The 20127-nt window shown below is 31.4% G+C and overlaps 1 protein-coding gene across 1 annotated transcript in view; it reads left to right on the top strand.

The window, feature by feature from the left end:
* Positions 1 to 380: 380 nt before the first annotated feature.
* LOC128559507 (uncharacterized) overlaps positions 381 to 20127 on the top strand; it is a 162568-nt gene continuing 142821 nt past the window's right edge. The window contains exon 1 of the mRNA XM_053551332.1: positions 381 to 763. The gene's annotated coding sequence lies outside the window, so the exon portion shown is untranslated. The remainder of the gene's footprint in view (positions 764 to 20127) is intronic.

The raw sequence follows: 20127 nt of genomic DNA, 5'->3' as shown, positions 1-20127 counted from the left end.
TAATCTTTTTAAAGGGATAATAATTTCTTTGCCAACAGATCGCACGCCGTTGTCTCTAGACGGCTTCCTAGGACAAATACAAAAAAAAATGGTAAAATTGGCTGAAAACTAATATGAACGTCTCCATGCGCATTTTAGTATGCATGCAACTAAGATGTGTGACAGTTCTATGAACATGATGAGGTATTTAAGTTGTTGAATTGTTCAAAAGTGTTTCTTTATAAGTCTCTATTTCATAATACAAATAAGACGACTCTTTTTGCGGAAATGGATTTACGTTTTACAGGCTGCATAATTTTGTTTTGTAAAATGCCGAATAATACAGATGACATAATGATGTACTTTGTCATGAAAATTTCTTTCGTTACAATTGGCTGGATAAAAAGTGAAAAATTCTTATACTCGTTTATCTGTTTTAAACGTATTTGTATTCAGTGTGTGTTTTCTTTTCTTTCTTGGTATAGCATTTCATTCTAATATTAGCTTTAAACGTTTAATCATTGTGCAATTGTTCGTGCTCAATGACATGGTTTAGATCATAAACTCGTACTTTATGTATGATTGTTATATAAAACATTAATCATTGATTTTGTTGTCAATCGGGTGATTATAAACAGTATGCCTTTCCATTAATTTTTTTTTTTTTTCATTTTTATTTACTGATATAACCTAGTGAAAGTAACTACAAAAACATTTCTTGCAAATGTTTGCTTAACCGCAAATCCTTACGGGAATACTAAATGAGAATAGGAAAAAAGAACAGGTAAGATTATTTTTGCCAAATATATAATGTCAGTAACACTTAAGCGTAAACATTTTATAACAGCTGACTTAACAATTTTTTTTTACCAGAAACATTAGGCAACCTTGATCATCAAACTTTAGTTTTACACCCCAGAAGAACTCTGTAACGTTTTCCAGGAACTCCGTAACAGTTATCAGAAGAAAACCTGACAGGTTATCAGGAGAACTCCATCCTTCGTGTAACACTTCCTCCCCCGTGAGATCAGGCTCTTTTAACGTTTAAGTTTTTATTTTCACAAGGGCTATGACAGGAACTTTATATATATAGAACGAACACTGTTATATCTTTGTGACAGGATTAAATTGTGTACTAATTAATGGTTAAAGGCGAATGCCTCTCTGAAGTTGTACATAGCTGCATAACTTTTATATTGGCCATACTGATCACTAAAGTGTAGAAAAGGTTTGAAAACGTACACTGCTTATGTAAATGACAAAACTGGGCAATATTTTCAAACACATCAATTAGTGTAACATTAATCCCTTTTAATGTACCGCCCATCTCTTTATATCTGAAGCACTGACTAACGATATATCTTAATTTTTAACTATATTTTATTTGTTGTAAGGTCATTTAGATAGAAAAAAAATGTTTGTCTGTGTCTGAAAGTAAGCGGCAAATTTATGTATTTTTCTTATTTTGTTCTTTTCATTTAAGAAATTATTTATAGCAAAAGAGTGCTTTAATAGAAATTATTTGTACGACTTATTACCGCCCGAGTGTATAAATAGTGTTAAAACACGGTTTTGCTATAAATTATTTCAATTCTAATATGCCTTTAATCTAAAAAGTAGATAAAAGTAGCGCTCTTTCTTGGTCGCAACAAAAACGTTGACATCATCGCACGTTAACGTGACGTCATTCTAGCGTAAGTGTGTTTTAACAGAGGCAAGCATATCAAAAATTTATTTTTAAAAAAGTATAATAACACCTTTTTGAAAGATGTTGAACTTTTTTATGCATCTTGTCAATTTTGATAGGTAACGATACAGATACATGTATATTACATCAGATATGAGAGAATACAATTTATTTGCACTTTCAAAGGATGGATACATAGGGGAGGGGAGGAGGGGGTTGGAGTGATTGGAAATTACGAGGACGAATGTTACATATAACTTATGTATTTTGTTGGAATATTTTTGGTACATTTTAGAATATTCTTTTTGCATTTTTTTCATAATGTTTATAAAAAGCATACCAAAATCAAAGTTTTACATCTGTATCTGTATAAAAAGGAAACTATTTAGCGGTAAAGATTTTACTTTTATTCAATCACATTTTTTTTCAGGAAATTTTTTGTCTCCAAAATATAAAAACAAACAAGTAAAATGAGTTGTTTCTATTTCTGCACGAGCAAGTATTATTATCTCCTGGCTACTCTTCTAAACATTTGGAGTATTACACAATACACCTTTTAATAAATCGTCGGTAGACAAAAAAGATTGTATCGGCCAAGTTTCAAGTGCTATACTATGGAGCGCCGTTTTACTATTTTCTAGGCATTTTTTGATATCAGGAAATGATTTCTTGATATCAGAAATTCGATTTCTTGATATCAATAATTATTTATTTATATCAAGAAATCGAATTTCTGATATCAAGATATCATTTCTTGATATAAAAAAATGAATTTCTTGATATCAAAAAATCGATTTTTGATATCAAGAAATGCTGTCTATTTTTTATATAAAAAAATCGAATTTTTGATATCAGGAAATTAATTTTGATATCAAAATATCGATTTCTTGATATCAGGAATTCGATTTCTTGATATCAGAAAATCATTTCTTTATATCAAAAAAATAGTTATATTTTTTTGATATCAGGAAATCGAATTCTTGATATCAAGAAGTCATTTCTTGATATCTAGAAATACGGACTATTTTTGATATCAAGATTTCGATTTCTGGATATCAAGAAATCATTATTTTAATATCAAGAATTTGATTTCTTGATATCAAAAAATGGCCAGTATTTCTTGATATCAAAAATCCCTGCTATTCTAAAAAGGGATAACCCCTAATTAATTCATTCAGTGAGGGATATGGAACGTCTAGACTGTCTTGACATAATGATTATGAGTTTGTCATGTGCTTTTTCCAATATATTCGGTACAAATCATAATCTTTCTTGTAAATAAAGCAGTTTGTTATGTACATTTACTAGTTTGTCCGGTACATTTCTTAGTTTATGTTGTGCATTCACTAGTTTGTGCTGTACAATTAATAGTTCGTCGTGTGCATTTTCCAATATATTTGGTAGACATAACTGTTTGTTATGTACAGTTACTAGTTTGTCCGGTACATTTCTTAATTTGTGTTGTGCATTCGCCAGTTTGTGCTGTCCAATTGATTGCTTAAAAATATCCGATTTCATGTTAAATTACACAACGTGTACCCTTACAATTTTTGTCTTTACAAGTGGATTCTCATATATACAACAAATATACTATTATGTTAAATAAGTTCTTTTCGGCAATTATCTATTTTCGGAAAGGAAAGAATAATTTGAAAAGATAATTTATACATATCTGTTTATTAAAACATAACAAACTGCTTTATCCACAAGACAAGTTATGATTTGTACCGAAAATATTGGGAAAAGCACATAATGAACTATTGATTGGACAGCACAAACTAGTGAATGCACAACACAAACTAAGAAACTTACCGGACAAACTAGTAAATGTACATAACAAATTGTTTAATCTACAAGACAAATTATAATTTGTACCGAATATATTGGAAAATGCACATGACGAACTATCAATTGTACAGCACAAACTGGTGAATGCACAACACAAACTAAGAAATATACCGGACAAACTAATAAATGTACGTAACAAACTGTTTAATCTACAAGAAAAATTACAATTTGTACCGAATATATTGGGAAATGCACATGATGAAGTAATAATCATCATGTCAAGACAGTCTAGGCGTTCCATAGCGGGGATTATACAATTCTATATGATCTTGGTCAATCCATCTATATTTAGATCGGGAAGTGCCGAATATCTGATATAAAAAATAGGCTTGATTTCTTGATATCAAAAAATTGATTTCTTGATATCAAGAAGTCGATTTTTAGATATCAGAAAATCATTTATTGATATCAAGAATTCGATTTCTTGATATCAAGAAATAACACTACTTTTTGATATCAAAAATTCATTTCCTGATATCAAAAATTCTATTTTTTGATATCAGAAAATGGACAGCAATTCTTGATATCAGAAAATGAATTCCAGATATCAAAAAATCGAATTTTTGATATCAGAAAATCGATTTCTTGATATCAAAAAATGAATTCTTGATATCAGAAAATGAATTCTTGATATCAAGAAATCGATTTTCTGATATCAAGAAATGTGACTGATTTTTTGATATCAAGAAAAAGAATTCCTGATATCAAGAAATCGAATTTTTTATATCAAGAAATGATTTTTTGATATAAAAAAAATGCCTATAAAATAGTAAAACGTCGCCCCATACAATACATCATTTGAAAGATATTGATTTTTTCATTCATTAATAGAAAAGCAGATTTTAGATTTTAGATTAAATCCTTGAAACACAGTATGAGTTCTGAAACGCGTTACATGCAAAACGAAAACATATTAAAACGTTCTGATGTCCTGGTTGAACATTTATTTCAGATACATACAAACTGTAGATATAATAGTAAGATCAACGAGAAAATACAATGAAAATACCCTCCGCGACCTGTCCGGTATTACCTGCAAATGAATTGCCTAAAATAGATATATCATTTTAAAGCATGTGACCAGATGAAAATAATGGTGGTAAGAAATGTCTCATATCCGTTCACTTTTTTCGCAAATTTGAGCTGAATCTAGGTGGTTGGATGGCCGTCTCCGTTTTGACCGACTTTTGTTACCTCGGGTAAGATTTTATGCCCGACTGTCTCACTAAGCTAGGAAAATCGATTCAAGTATTCATTTATTTTACACGACAATTACTCGTCCGCAGTAATCCTTAGTTTTATAAACATTATATATAAATGCCTTTTAAATACAGCTACCTATATTATTCAAAAACGTACCTGAGCCACAATATGAAACTGGCCCCTGCCACTTAATGTGTTGAAAGTTGTATATTCGTGTTACCGTAAAGCTTGAAACTCAAGCTCACTATAAAGTAATTTAGGTTATGATAAAACTTGAAAACAAATCTAGATGGCATCTGTTTTTGACAATCCTGATATTGAGTTGGCTTAACCAATCAAAAGTTATATTGTTTCCGGTTAACTAAGTTAAAGGAATCTGATATTGGCCGAGTAAACCATGTATTGGCCGAGATAAAGTAAAATATTTATTGAACTTTTATTGTTATACTTAAACAATAATTAGTGTAAAATTATGTGATACATTGTGTAGTTTATTGATAACAGGTTGAAAATGTTCGGACAATACGTACGGGTTATCCATTTTGTACCCGTATAGACTGGTAAATACAGACATATCCAATAAAAGAAAAGTAAAACGAGAACTAGAGAGATAGTGTTCAATATATACTTTTTATTTCATGTAGTACTAATACTTTGGTTATTGTTTTGTTGACTTTTTGTTGTTTTTTGCTTGTTTTGTTGCAAAACTAATTCTAGATAAATCCTTGATAAGCTTTTGAGCACTTCTGGAAATACTAAAATTATCATTGGCTGTTAAAAATCAGGATGCACAATCAGTAAAACACAGTAGATTTGATCAATGTCAGAATATTATCATACAAATAGTCGTTGCACTGTCTAAAGTTTAATTCGCAGCCCCTTTATAGAAAGAAATTGTGGATATGAACAAGGTATATGAAAATGTATGCAAGTAACTTTGAATTGGACCATTTTGTTTAAGTTATATATGGCAGGTCAAATGTTGCTAAACTATAGTTTAGAAGTTTACAAGTTTACAAGTTTATTAGGCAATCGGCATTATAACATGCCTTTGGCCATTTACAATATCTTACTAAACAACCAACATACAAATGATACATTATTAAACCTCATACAAAGCATACATTCACCAACATACAAACACAAGAAGTAATACATTCAATATTACACTAAGACGCAGCAAAAGTAGCAAGTTTTTCCAAATGAAATTTCATAGCATTGGAAACAAATTTAGACAAATTTCTAACAGTTTTGATTATTGTATGTTTGTTATTGTCATCCAATGTCGTGTAATTCATATTTTAAAATTTGCTATTGTTATTGTATATGTCGTTATTCTTATTGTACGGTAAAAGACATTATTGTTATTCTATATTTCGTTATTGTTATTGTATCTTTGATATTGTTATTCAATGTCGTGTCATTCATATTCTAAGACTTACCATTGTTATTGTATATGTCGTTATTCTTATTGCATGTTCGATATTCTTATGGTAAAAGTCATTATTGTAATTCTATATTTCGTTATTGTTATTGTATGCGTCTTTTCGTCCGTCATTCCGTCTGTCCGCAATTTCGTGTCAGGGCCATAACTCTGTCAATCACCAACGGATTTTGATTTTACTTGGCACAAATGTTCCCCATAATCAGACGACGTATCATATGCAAACCCGGACCCCAAACTCATAGGTCATGGTCACACTGGTAAAGGGTAAACTGTTTGTTTTTTTTCCGCAATTTTGTGTCCGGTCCATAACTCTGTCATTCATCAAGGGATTTTAATATTACTTGGCACAGATGTTCCCCATAATCAGACGACGTGTCAAGCGCAAAACCCGGACCCCTACCTAAAAGGTCAAGGTCATTATTTCTAAAAATAGAAGTAACTTTTTAATTAACTTTTGAACCGTAAGGTCATCGTTACTAAAAATAGAATTAATAGAAAATTTGGCTTCTCCTAGGAACCGACATGCATCAAATCGGCAAGAAAACAAAATCAGCAATGATAAGCATTCTTTACAATCTGGTACTGGCCAAACCGTAAAAGTAAGAGAATATGTTCTCTTCATTTCTCGACGGAAACGTGGTCTACTTTCGTTTATGACGAGCCAATGAAAAGCCTTGTTACAAAATATAGGAAATAATCACATCATTCTGAGTGACATAAATAGCACACCGACTATATACAAATACAAATATAAATGACACATTTTGTAAATAGAATAATCGGATATTGAGCAACAATAATGACTTTTACCATAAGAATCTCGAACATACAATAAGAATAACGACATATACAATATCAATTACAAAATTTAGAATATAAATGACACAACATTGAATTACAATAACAGACATACATTAATAATAAAATAGATGATATAATTTAGCAACGTTTGACATGACATATCTATAGTCTTTATATCATTTGTTTTCATGTAGTAATAATGTTTTGTGTGTTTGGTTGATTCATTTGTGATTAGATAAGTTGAAAATGGTACAAATTTTCATGCACTGCATATGACAGCAAAATGAGCAAATATTTAAAATCTTTGTTACTTTTATATTGTGTAAACTACACTTGTATAATCGATCACCATGAGGTTTATTTTTTAACAGTTAATCACAAAATATGCATCAGTATGTAAAAAGAATATTGTTTAAAGACAATACCAGTTAAAACGCATGAAAAGATATCTATACAGGCCATTGGCACGTTTGCTTTTCAGTTGTAAAAATAGAAACAACATAATGATTTTCACTTTTGACTGTTGCCGTTCAATTTGTTACTGACAATATTTGTTATTAAATAAAGATATTACTTCATTGAAATGCAATTCCGAAGTTGTAAACTAATGTTGTGTTTAAAGGCCATAATGCCTTCGTTTATAATGTGGTTTCCACATGTTTTGTCATGAAAATAGAATGCATTAATTCTTTGTTAAGTCCTATTTTGCCGACTGTTTTCTCATATATTTTTCCAAGGTTAGTGCGTTGATTAACATAGTAAAATGTATCATTAAATCCATTGTTTTACTACGTCTCTTTTCCGCTATAATTGTAAAAGTTCAAGAGCAATATTGAAAGTAGTGCTTTCCTTAGTATATAGTTATGCATAACGTCTATTTGGATAGCTAGTATCTGTTTTAACATATAATTAAACAATAAAACTTACGACTTTTAAAAACTACAGAGATTCATTTTGTAAGAGCAAGCTGGTTTCATAAACATAGTTTAGTAAAGTGCCGCTAGATTTATTCTACATCCGTACAAAGATAAAAAAACTAAAGATACAAATATATATGTCTTTGATAGTTGCAAAAATATCTACTTCAAAGCGTTGTTAATTTTTAAGATTATGTCTTAGCCTAACTTCTCTCAATCAGGATTGAGCTGCTAATGCGGTGCTGTAAGTGAGCATATGGTATGTTGAATTGACAAATAGCGGTACTTTTAGGTAGCATATAGTGTAGTCAGTAGGTGAGGTTTTATACAAAGTCATATAATTTCATGTGAAGGTGAACGTCGTCGCCATTTTTCATATTGAACGGGAATATTAAGTACCTTACTAGATCTGGTTCAAGAAGCATACGTTGAAGATAATACCTTAACTTTCTAAACAGGGGATTTAATGTACTTTATTAAGAACATAATCTTTGATATCAAATAGACTGTAGATGTAGTTTGAAGAGCTAAGCGAATTTGAAGACGAAATAGACTTCAGCTACTTTTCTTTTTACAAAACGTTTGTATCCCGTAACACAGTCTGTGTTTTGTCTCTTAAAAACAACAAAACTTTTTTTGGAAACGTACTTAAATAAGAAGTTCTCTTAAGTAAATTATTATGTGAATATGAATACTGACTACATCCCAAAAGCAAAAAGGCAGCTAAAATTGCCGAATCCGCAGCCCAGTTTCGACCATTGTATGAGGTTATTAGGAGAATCATGTGACTTCAAGTAATACAAATCAAAGAGAGAGTCATCCAGAAAGGAATGTATCATGTTGCAAAGTGCAATCTAATTATGTTATAACAGGTTTCGTTTTGCAAAGGAAATTCGATAAATTGAACGTTTGTTAGACATAAAGGCAATTACAAAAATAGTCTGTCCCACACACTATACAGGTACTCAGGTATAGTAACCCGCACTAAAACAAACTTAATATTTAAGTACTAAGTCTGGTCTATGGCCAAAATATCGAAAGCGCTGGAAATCAATACAATATGGGGGTCGAATCCAAGCAAATTGCTTTGCCGTTTGTTTTCTTTTGTTTATGTTGTTCATTGTTGTTTTTGCTTTGTTTATTTGTTGTTGTTTTTTGTCTGTTTTGTTGTTCATTGTTGTTTTTGTTTTGTTTATTTGTTGTTGTTTTTTGTCTGTTTTATTTTTGTGTGTTTTTCTTTTTTTCTTCTTTTTTTTGGGGGGGGGGGGCGGGGGTGTTATTGTTTGTTTTGTTTAGGTCCACTTCTTTTTCTAATATATATCAATGATATGGCGTTGATTCAAATACTACCAATATTGATCTATATGCCGATGACTCCACCTTACATAAATCCGCACAAAGTATTACACAAATTCAGTCTGAACTTCAATATAGCCACACTAAAGTAAAATAGAGTAAAAATAAAACGTATTAAAACCTCGAGTTAATTTTAGATTGTTCGGTCATAGAAAACGTTAAATGAAATTTCTAGGTGTATACATCGATGAAACTCTGTCTTGGCAATTCCATGTTAGTACCGTGGTCAATAAACTAAACTGAAAAATTGCACTTCTTAGAAGAATTGCCTTTTTCTTAACAGACAGAGATGATACTATTGTTTTATGTCAACCATGGAATATTGTCGCAATGTATAGGGACTTTGTCATAAATCGGACGGTAATAAAATTACATCACTTTGCAAAGACGCGCTATAAAGATAATTACAAAATCAAAGTCTATTGAGTATGATGATTGTGACCATCAAATTCTAGACTTCTTGTAAAACATGGTCACTGCTGTTATACTTATTTTTGTATATTATGCTTTTTAAGACTGACGTGTTTGTCGAAGAAGCATTTAAGTTATTCTGATATGTGTATTTTTATATAAATGTTTAATTATAAATTGACTGTATGATTGTGTAAATGTATGAATATATATGAAATTTAATTGAAGGCCATACTGGAAATAAGTTGTATGGTATTTGTATTTGTACGCTTAGTATGTAACCTTCAGAAAATAAAATTGTTATCTTAAAACTAATTCTAGATAAACCTGGATTAAAGGGCATTTTAGGAAATTCAATTCAATTTTCAAAAAGCTTTGCATTGAAATTGGAAATCATCACAACATAATTTACGGAGACTTGAACCTAGTTATAAATCACATAACAAAAATAATACTAAATTTAACAACCGAAGAGCCAGGATAATTGTTTTAAGGTTTTAACAAAACGGTGGTTTCATTGATGTTTGGCGAGTACAAAACGAAATTAAAAACAGTTTACAAGGAGGAAAAAATACCAAGAAAATAAATCCAGACTAGACCATCGCCAATAAGTGAAAGAGTAACGAATCTCATTGTCTATTCAAATAATAGAATAACGTTGACATTGAAGTCCAACGATAATATCCGAGGTAAAGGTTACTGGATTCAATTATTCTCTTCTGAAAAATGAAGTGCATATAAATTTAGTAATCTACATCAACAAATTTAATTATACAACATAAAGTGGAAGTCAAATAAATGATAAGCAAGAAGAAAATGAAAATGGAACTTCTCATAAATGTGAAGGTAGCTGGTTCGATATCAATGATCAACTATTTGTAGAAACATTTTTAGATGTTCTCAGGGTCGAAACTATTAAATATTGTTCGATATTGAAACGAGACATTTACGCAAAATATAACAGATTGCTTTATGCATAGCTAAGTTACAGTCCGGACAAGGTCTGAAATGAAATTTGACCCATAAGAGTGACCTTGACCTTTGACATAGGGACCTGGTTTGCGCTCGACACTCCGTCTCATGGACTTCAACATTTATGAAAATGAAAAAAAAATGCTGCATACATATGTAGGGATAACGCATGCTTTTTCGTGTTATAGCATCTACAGAATCCCGAAGATGTTATAACACAAACTCTTATATGCTTGTCTCTGTTAAAACACGCTTACATCAGAATGACGTCACGCTAACGTCGAAGTTTTTGTTGCGACCAAGAAAGAGCGCTACTATATTTTATATTTTATCTACTGTTTTAGATTAAAGGCATATTAGAATTGAAATAAGTTATAGCAAAGCCATGTTTTAACTTTATTTATGCACTCGGGTGGTAATACGCCCGACGTTTAACCCCCACATCGTGCATAAATTCACTATTTTGATATAAATCATTTCTTAAATGAACATGCGCTAACGCTATTCTAGCATAAATCGCGTAAAAACTGATAAATGAATACATTGTCACTCAACGTCATATTAAATTTCAACGAAATGCGCGGGAATGTCTGAGATTTTTTTTTTTTTTTTTTTTTTACGTTGATGGGCCGAGCGATGTATATTCTCACTGTAAAAATGAGAGAGAAACTATAGAATATATAAAATAATTTTCAGTCGTATCCACATTTATTAAAAGATTTTTATCAAATCTAGAATGGTTCGAAACGAATATTTACAGGTTATTAGATTTATATCGAGAAATATGCATGAGTTCTGCAGCGGAAAGAACGAGTCACACACCCAGTATGAAATTTGAACGTAAATATGGAAAAATATTAACGTTTGAGATTACATTGTAAGTAAACGGAGAGCAGAAAAAAATCCTGTTTTCATCCGATTTAGATGACCATACAGCAAATTTTATATCTTTGCTAGTGAAATATTACATTTAAAAATAAAAATTTAGAGAAGATCGTAGGTATTGCCTTTCTATCCCATCTTTAACAGAAATTTAAAACAAAACTATACATATCCAAACTAAACAGTAATTACACGTTGGTCCAGGCTATGTGAAAGAGTAAACATTAAGTTAGATTTCCCTGACAAGAAAGAAGTGAAACAATTTTTTGTAGAACCTAAAATAACCACTGTTATGAAACAACTTCAGACTGCTATAGTAGGATAGGTCTTTTTCTTATTTTTCCTCTTTTTCTTCATTGATTGTTTTGAGGTTCAATAACACGTGTTTATGAACTCCGTGTATATGTATTAAGTGATGTATCATTTGTGTCATGAACAGCATTGTGAGGGACATAGGGGGTGGTTTGTTCACCGACCCCTATATGCCCATTTGCGGGGAGAGTAAACGGGATTACCATTTGGGCCTCAAAACAGCATACAAAAAAAAACACAATGTTTTGTGTGTTTGATTAAATATCTGGTATTCAAATAAGTTGAAAATGGTACAAACTTTCATGCACTATATATGAAAGCAAATATTTAAAGATGTATTAGATTTAAATTTAATATTTAAAACACGAAACATTACTTCATACTGTTTATGTAAACATAGAATTAACAAGGTTATGTGTATCAACAATACTATGCATTAGGTATAATATAGTACACACTCTATACATGTATAGATAAACAGAATATAATTGTGTACTGCAATAAAATAAGGCACTCGGTAACACCGATGGATGCTCCCCGAAGCAAATATCCAAAAAAGGGAGCAATTGAAAAACAGGGTCTTATAGAGTTATGGTTCTTAGTTATTGCATTCCCCCTCAATGAGTTCTATAAGAATTTAAAGTTTGAAGAAAGTATCTGTTACAGTTAAGGAAAGATACTTTGGACAAAGTTTTAAACACAAAGGGAGATAACTAAAAATGAGGCCAGCTTGAGTTACGGTTCTTAATTACTGCACTTTCTCTCACTGACCTTTATAAATTTGTGAAGTATTGAGTCAATCATGATTATACTTTCAAGTAATAAATCGTATTTTTTCATACATAAAAGGGGATATTTCAAAAAATGGGTAAGGTAGATTTATTGTTCTTTGAAAATGCACTTCCTCTGACTGATTTCTATCAATATGTAAAGTATTAACTTAATCTCTCAAATAGTTTTCAAGTTATGCGCTGGACAAACCCATTTCACATAAGGGGAGATAATTAAGAATGAGATCAGCTCGAGTAAAGGTTCTTTAACACTGCCTCTAACTGTCCTCTATCTATATTTACAGTATCAAGTCAACCCCTTCTATAGTTTTGGACTTAGGCTCAGGACAAGCTTTATTACATAAAGGGAGATAATTCATAAAAGCGGTCAGCTAGCGTTATAGGTCCTAGTTATTGCACTTTCTTTCAATGATCTCTATATTTGTGTGAAGTATCAAGTCATTCCCTTTATAGTTTTCAAATTATGCTCGGAACAAACTTTTTTCACATAAGAGAAGATAATTCAAAAATGGGATCAGCTAGAATTATGGTTCTTTGACACTGCACTTTCTCTTACGGACCTCTATCAATATTTGAAGTATCAAGTCAATCCCTTTCATAGTTTTGGACTAAGGCTCCGGACAAGCTTTCTGCAAAAGGGTGATAATTAAAAAAAAAACGGGACCACCTAGAGTTATGTTTTTTTTTTATTACTGCACTTTCTATCAATGAGCTCTATCATTATGTGCAGTGACTATTAAGTATCTTTAATACTTTTTGAGTTATGCTCCGGACAAGAAGTGTGACGGACAGACAGGCGGAAAGAAGGACAGACAGACAGACGGACGGACAAGGTGTCGACTATTCGGGGAGCATAAAAAACTGGCTGTTTTTAACAGTCAGCTGTTACTATATAACATTTAATTGTGAATGTAGCTCTGTATGCAAACTTTATTTATATATTTATTTAAATACTTTGAAAAGGGTTTTATGCATATGAAGTAAATATCTGTAATAAAATATTTTATTGAAAATGGCCACTGGATATCTTTAAATCCTTATAACTTGTATTGCGCCGATAAACATGGGGTTTATCTTTTAATAGTTAACCACAAAGCATGCAACAATTATAAACAAAAGAATATTGTTTAAAGACAACACTAGTTAAAACATATCAAAGGATATCTATATAGGTCACTGACACGTTTGCTTTTCAAGGGAGTTGTAAAAATAGAAACAACATAATGGTATTCACTTTTGACTTTTGTCGTGACAAACAGTTTTATCACATAAAGATATAACTTCATTGAAATGCAATTGCGAAATTGTAAACTTAAGTTGTGTTTAATGGGTCATAATGCCTTTGTTTATAATTTGGCTCCATGAACATAAAATACACTAATTCTTTGTTAAATACTTTTTAAATGACTGTTTTCTTATATAAGTTTCAAAGCTTTGTGCGTTGATTAACAAAGGATTATTGAATCAATTGTTTTCGATGGCATTGTTTTATGGCTATGTTTGTATAAGGTGAAGAGTTATATTGGAAGTCGTGCTTTCCTTAATTTTACCACGTAGTTATGCATATTAAATATCTATTTGGATAGCTATTATCTGTTTTAAAATAAAATTAAAAAGTAGAAGCTATGACTTTAATATGTAAAGATATTAATTTGTAACTGTATAATTTCATACAGTTTGTTTAAAAAGTGCCGCTTGAATTATTCTACATCCGTACTAAGATGAACAAGAAATTGTTACAGAGTAATCAACGTTTCCCGCCACAAAACACATTACATGCTAATACAACAACTTCTTCGAAGTAAGGGATGCAACAATGCAAAACTGAACTGCATATCAACCTATGTATTGCAATCATAATAATGCTGTAGTATTTACTTATACAACAGTAAAATTATAACTTGTGCCTGGGTTTGCATTCTGGAATGCAATTCTACAATTGTTCATAGCTTTTTTAAACCAATAAATGTCAGTCATCTTACTTTAAACCTATTTTCATTTTTAAGTAAGTGGGCAAACTGATGGGAAAGAAACATTTGTATCGTACTTTATAATATAAAAGGGAAGTAATAAAATGTACTAAAAAGAAAATTAACTTATATATATATAGCAAAATAAGTCCATCGGGATTCAAATTCGCATGTTAAGGAGGCAGTCGAAGTAATGTTTATTGAAACAAATGATTAAAAAATTAGAAAAAAAATGTGAACTTACCACGGTTCGAACGTCGAAAAACAAGTTTGTTAAGACAACGCTATATCCATTGGGCCATGTATACGTTTACATTCATTGGTAACTTATACCGCTTTACTATGTATTACATAAATTATATGTACCTACCCTTTTCTGGCGAATCAACTGTCCTGCATAAATTAGTCACGGCTCAAAAAACGTAGTCGACCTATAACTGTAAATGTGTGAAAATTACTTTCAATCATTGAATTGTTATTTCGATAATTTGTTCGATTACCCGTAATCGCCGGTCATTGTCACGAGTTCACACCGTCTTGCAAACCATAATTATCTCATTAAACGGGAAAACTATGTATACGAGGAATCTTTCAAAATATATGCCACACTTAATTTACCCATCATACAAAACATTTTACTATGATAAAACAATAAAGTAAAGTAAGAACTGACTTTTAATATCGGTCGTAGAAATCTAGCGGTGTGCCGTAACCATTGAAACGGTTACAGAAGCTGGTAATCGCGGGAACTCAAAAAACTTTTTTGTGTCATATTTCAAAAGGTAGTAGTATTAAAAACTTGATTTTTTCAAATTTTCATTAAGTAATAAATACCTATTGTTTGCAGTGATTATATTCTAAATATCTTATTTAATTTATTAACTGTCGTCAGCACGTGCAATTTTAGTAACAAGCACGTGCATTCAGTTGTGAACCAACAAGGTGCCTTTTTTAATCAAAAAATGTTTTCTGGACTTAATTAAAACTATTGCTGATTTTTGGCTTGAAAATTTTATATAACACGCATGCTGTTAAAATTCTAAAAATTTTGATATGTCAGTTTAACATCATTTTATATATTAATGCAGCGGATTGCATGCCATATAGGCTATTAATTCGCTTCCTTTTTCAATACATATGGACTATGAAGTTAATTGATAATGCGTTAAATATCGGCTTGGAATATCTATTAATAGATATTATATGAAAAACAAAAAAGTTTATTTAATAAATTGCTGGAAAACATGTGGATAAATTGTTTTTGTGACATTGACTTTTGTTAGCTGTCAGTATTGTATAGATACGCTTAACATATTATAATGCATGCCCTTTTTCGTGATATTTTTACTATTACTGTTACGAAATCAAATATTTTAGATTTGATACTTCTATTGTTCTAATAATCAATCATATTACCGGACTTTTCTTCATAAATCAGCGGAACCATTATGGAAGTAAGGCTTCCAGTGTGTGTAGAGCGGTTCTACCAAAGTGATGCTAACGTACATGTAGAAAGAATGTACGGTGAAATTTGCGAAATAACAATAATGTTTTGCGTATTTCTTATTTTCGGGTTGGGTCACTTATTGTTATTCGATTGAAATCTGGTATTATGCAATACATTTTCCGGAGATATCATGACCATTGGTTTGTTATCAAGTACTATATATTTTGTATATAGACAGGATGGAAAAATAAAAGGAAAATACGATGTTTTTGAAAGAGTATGTCTGTATTTCTTTCATGCACACTTGTAGTAGCAATATACGTCCTATGCATGCGGTTACGAAGAAAAAATACATATGTTAAAGTGACAGTTTGCAAAAGGATGGTCAGCAAATGTTATCTTATACATTTTCATTCCGGATCCGTTGCTTCAATAAGTCGCATATTTCTAGTTATTTTATGTACAAAACACTTTACAGTTTATTGACAACTTGAAAAAAAAATGAAATCCAAATGATCGTTTTACTATGATGACTTACATTCTAAACATTGTAAAACATACATATACCATAAGTTCGTTTTAAAAAGCAAACAGAACGTAAGTATAGGACTATGTGTAAGGACGAATTTCAAGTGTTAATGAATAACTGCGGATGGTCAAACCCCGGATCCCCCTACCCCTACACTCTACCACTTACTCAAATTGAGTAACTTGAATAAATCCTATACGTCTCAGTGCTAGGATTTATTATTTATTGCAACTTTGTACGACTGTTCCGGTACTTATCAATATGCACACTATATTAGGATCAATTCGCTTTGAGTGAAAATACCGAATTGGTACAAGGTTACATTCTTCATTTGTTTCATATAAACAATTAAATCTTGAGACCTCATTTTCAGTGCTTTAAAGCATTTCAATGATATAAAAACACATATATAGCTATTAAATATAACATGTCTTCTCACCAGAAATAAAAATAATATATACATTGAGATATTAGGTTACATATATTAAAGAAACATTATCTGTCTGAAAAACATCACCATCTGAAAATACTCCCATGAAATTTGTCATTTAGCGATACCCCGTATACATGCAGACATGGAAATTCACAGTGAAAGTGATCTAGATATTTTCTCAATACAATAAGCAATACAGCTAAGCCAAAGCTATAACTGTCACATCCTTATCTGACTCATATAGAAGATCTCATCAACAAATGCAACTACATTTTGAATTGCAAAAACAGATCATCTAACATCATCTTACATGCTTGGCGAACTTCTCTTTTCGTAACACTGGGTCTCATTGTCCCTGCGCAGTTAGTGGGGACCGATGCGCTATGCTAACTGCCAAATGCTAAATAAGAAGCTGTTAATGCTAAATGTCAATAGCTTAATGTTAATTTCACTTACTTAATGCTAAATGCTACATACAAAATACTATATGCCGTATACAAAATGCTAAATGTCATAAAAGCTCTACATGCAGTCACAGGAAAACATTGCAGCAATTACAAGGCAGAGACTGAAGCATTCATGAAGGCCGCCTCAATGACTCGGCAGAAGAAAGCTCCTCAGTCGTCTTTCTCACATATGCACTGTCTGTTATGGAAGTTCTGATCAACAATAAAGCTCTGCACTAGCCAGGAGAATGCAGAGCCTGAGTATAACCTGCAAAGTAGCACTTCAGTGGATTACATCCATTGTGGACTTGCAGGCAATGAAGAGTCAGACAAACTGGCTAAGCTAGAAGCCCAGTCAGAACAACCAACAAAACCTGTGAGTTACAAGAAGAAAATCACCATCATCAAGGCATTAACGAGACCAAGGATAGAGAAAGATGCTTTTCATCTCCTTGAACAAGTGATGTTGGTCAGGCTTCGCTCGGGGCACAACAAGCTCAATGCTCAAATGTACAAGAAATACAGACTGGCACCATCGCCAACTTGTTCATGTGGTGAGGAAGATCAGACTGCGGAGCATATACTTCGGAGTTGTAAAAAGGCATGACCATGAGCGAGCTGCGACTTGGCCGATAGATACCTCAATGCACCAGAAACTGTATGAAGGCATTGAGGATCTGCGGCAAACCACAAGTTTCATCAAGGCTACTGGTCTGACAATGTAGTTGCAAACGGGAAGAAGAAGATAAAATCAAATTCTTTTTGTCAAATGATAAATGGTAATTTTCAAATTATCAATCTTTGTGATCTTTATCTCTTCAACTAATGAATGTAACTTTTACTCATTTAGAAAAATAATAAATGGGCTGCCTGTCTAATTTACAGCAATAACGTTGCAGATGTTACAGGGACATGGAACCGAAACATTTTGCTGTAAAATGTTCATTATATAATAGACTAAGATATGTAACAGAGAAAAGGTTATGTAAGGAAGGCAATGATTATATAACTGATATATTCAGCTCTTTATTTCAATGGAAACTTGGCAAAGAGCATTTTGACATTTATTGTTTTAACAAAAAAGCATTTATCATTGACAATTACCGTTCGGAAGCCAATATTTGAAGTTAAGCAGTTCGTAAATAGCATTTTTCATTTTGCATTAAAATATTTGCAGTTATCATTGCGCATTGACCTTCCATAGGCATATCGCATTTGGTATGTGCATTTTATATTAAGTATTTGGCATTTTGCATTAAGTGATTGGCATTTAACATTAAGTATTTGGTGTTTAGTATTAAGTTATTGGCATTTTGCATTAAATAATTGTCATTTAACATTTGACTATATTCATGGCGCACCGGCCTTCAATACATATTAAATGCCATATGCCATATCCTTTGTGCTTAATGCCTATTATTATTGTCAAATGACAAATGCTACTCGTCAAATGCTTTAACTTTGTGAGTTAATAATTTGTATCCCTTACACTATGACTTACTTTTAATCACGTGAAAACATATGAAGTTCTATCAGCCTGATTAACATGTTCTGAGGGTTATGAGATGACATGATCGAAACTTTTTACTCTGAAATGTTAAGAAATATTTTAATAGAGACAAAGTTATGTTACAAAGGCCAATGACTATTTACAGGATGCATTTATATACTGATATATTCAGCTCTTTATCTGAATAAGTACTAAGCAATACGCATTTGGCATTTATTGTTTCGTATTTGCAATTAGCAATTATCATTGATTTTTTGACAATTACAAATGTATCATTTCACAGGCAATATTTGACATTAAGCATATAACAAATAGCATTTTGCAATAACTATTTGTCATTTTACATTTGGCAATTAGCATAGCACACCGGATTTCCATAGCCTTCCATAGTACTTAATAAATGTCATTTCGTTTTCAAAACATTTTGCATAAGTTGTTTGGCATTTAGCATTGTTATCTGATATTTAGCAATTGACAAATAACATGGCGCACCAGGTTTCCATATAAACATGTACATTAGCATCACTTTGGTAGAACCTTTCTACACATTACACACACTGGAAGTCTTAGACTCTAGCCTAGACTCTAGGCCTAGTTTACTTCCATTATTGTACCGCTAAATTATGGAGAGAAGTCCGGTAATATGATTAATTATTAAAGTGATAAAATAATGAAACTTTAAAATACTTGAATTCGCAACAGTAATAGTAAAAATATCAACGAAAATGAGAACAATTTTATGCATGCGTTATATGTTAAGCGTATCTATACAATACTGACAGGTAACAATGTCTCGGGAAAAAAAAACAAAAAAAAAACAATTTATTCACATGTTTTCCAACAATTAATTTGATAAACATTTTTTTTCCATATTATATATGTTAAATATTCCAAGCCGAGATTCAACGAGTTATTCCCTAACTTCATTGTCCATGTGTATTGAAAAAGGAAGCGAATGAATAACGTATATGGCATGCAATCCCCTGTATGAATATATGAAACGGTGTTAAACTGACGTATCAAAATTTTTAAAATTTTAATTGCATGCGTGTTATATAAAATTTTCAAACCAAAAATCAGCCATAGTTGCAATTAAGTCCAGAAAATATTTTCTGATTAAAAGAGATACCTTGTTTCTTTCACAACTGAATGCACGTGCTAATAAATAAAATTGCACGTGCTGACG

This window comes from Mercenaria mercenaria, chromosome 9 (genome assembly GCF_021730395.1).
Source record: "Mercenaria mercenaria strain notata chromosome 9, MADL_Memer_1, whole genome shotgun sequence".
Classification (NCBI taxonomy): Eukaryota; Metazoa; Mollusca; class Bivalvia; order Venerida; family Veneridae; genus Mercenaria; species Mercenaria mercenaria.
This window is presented reverse-complemented; position numbering and strand designations above follow the sequence as displayed.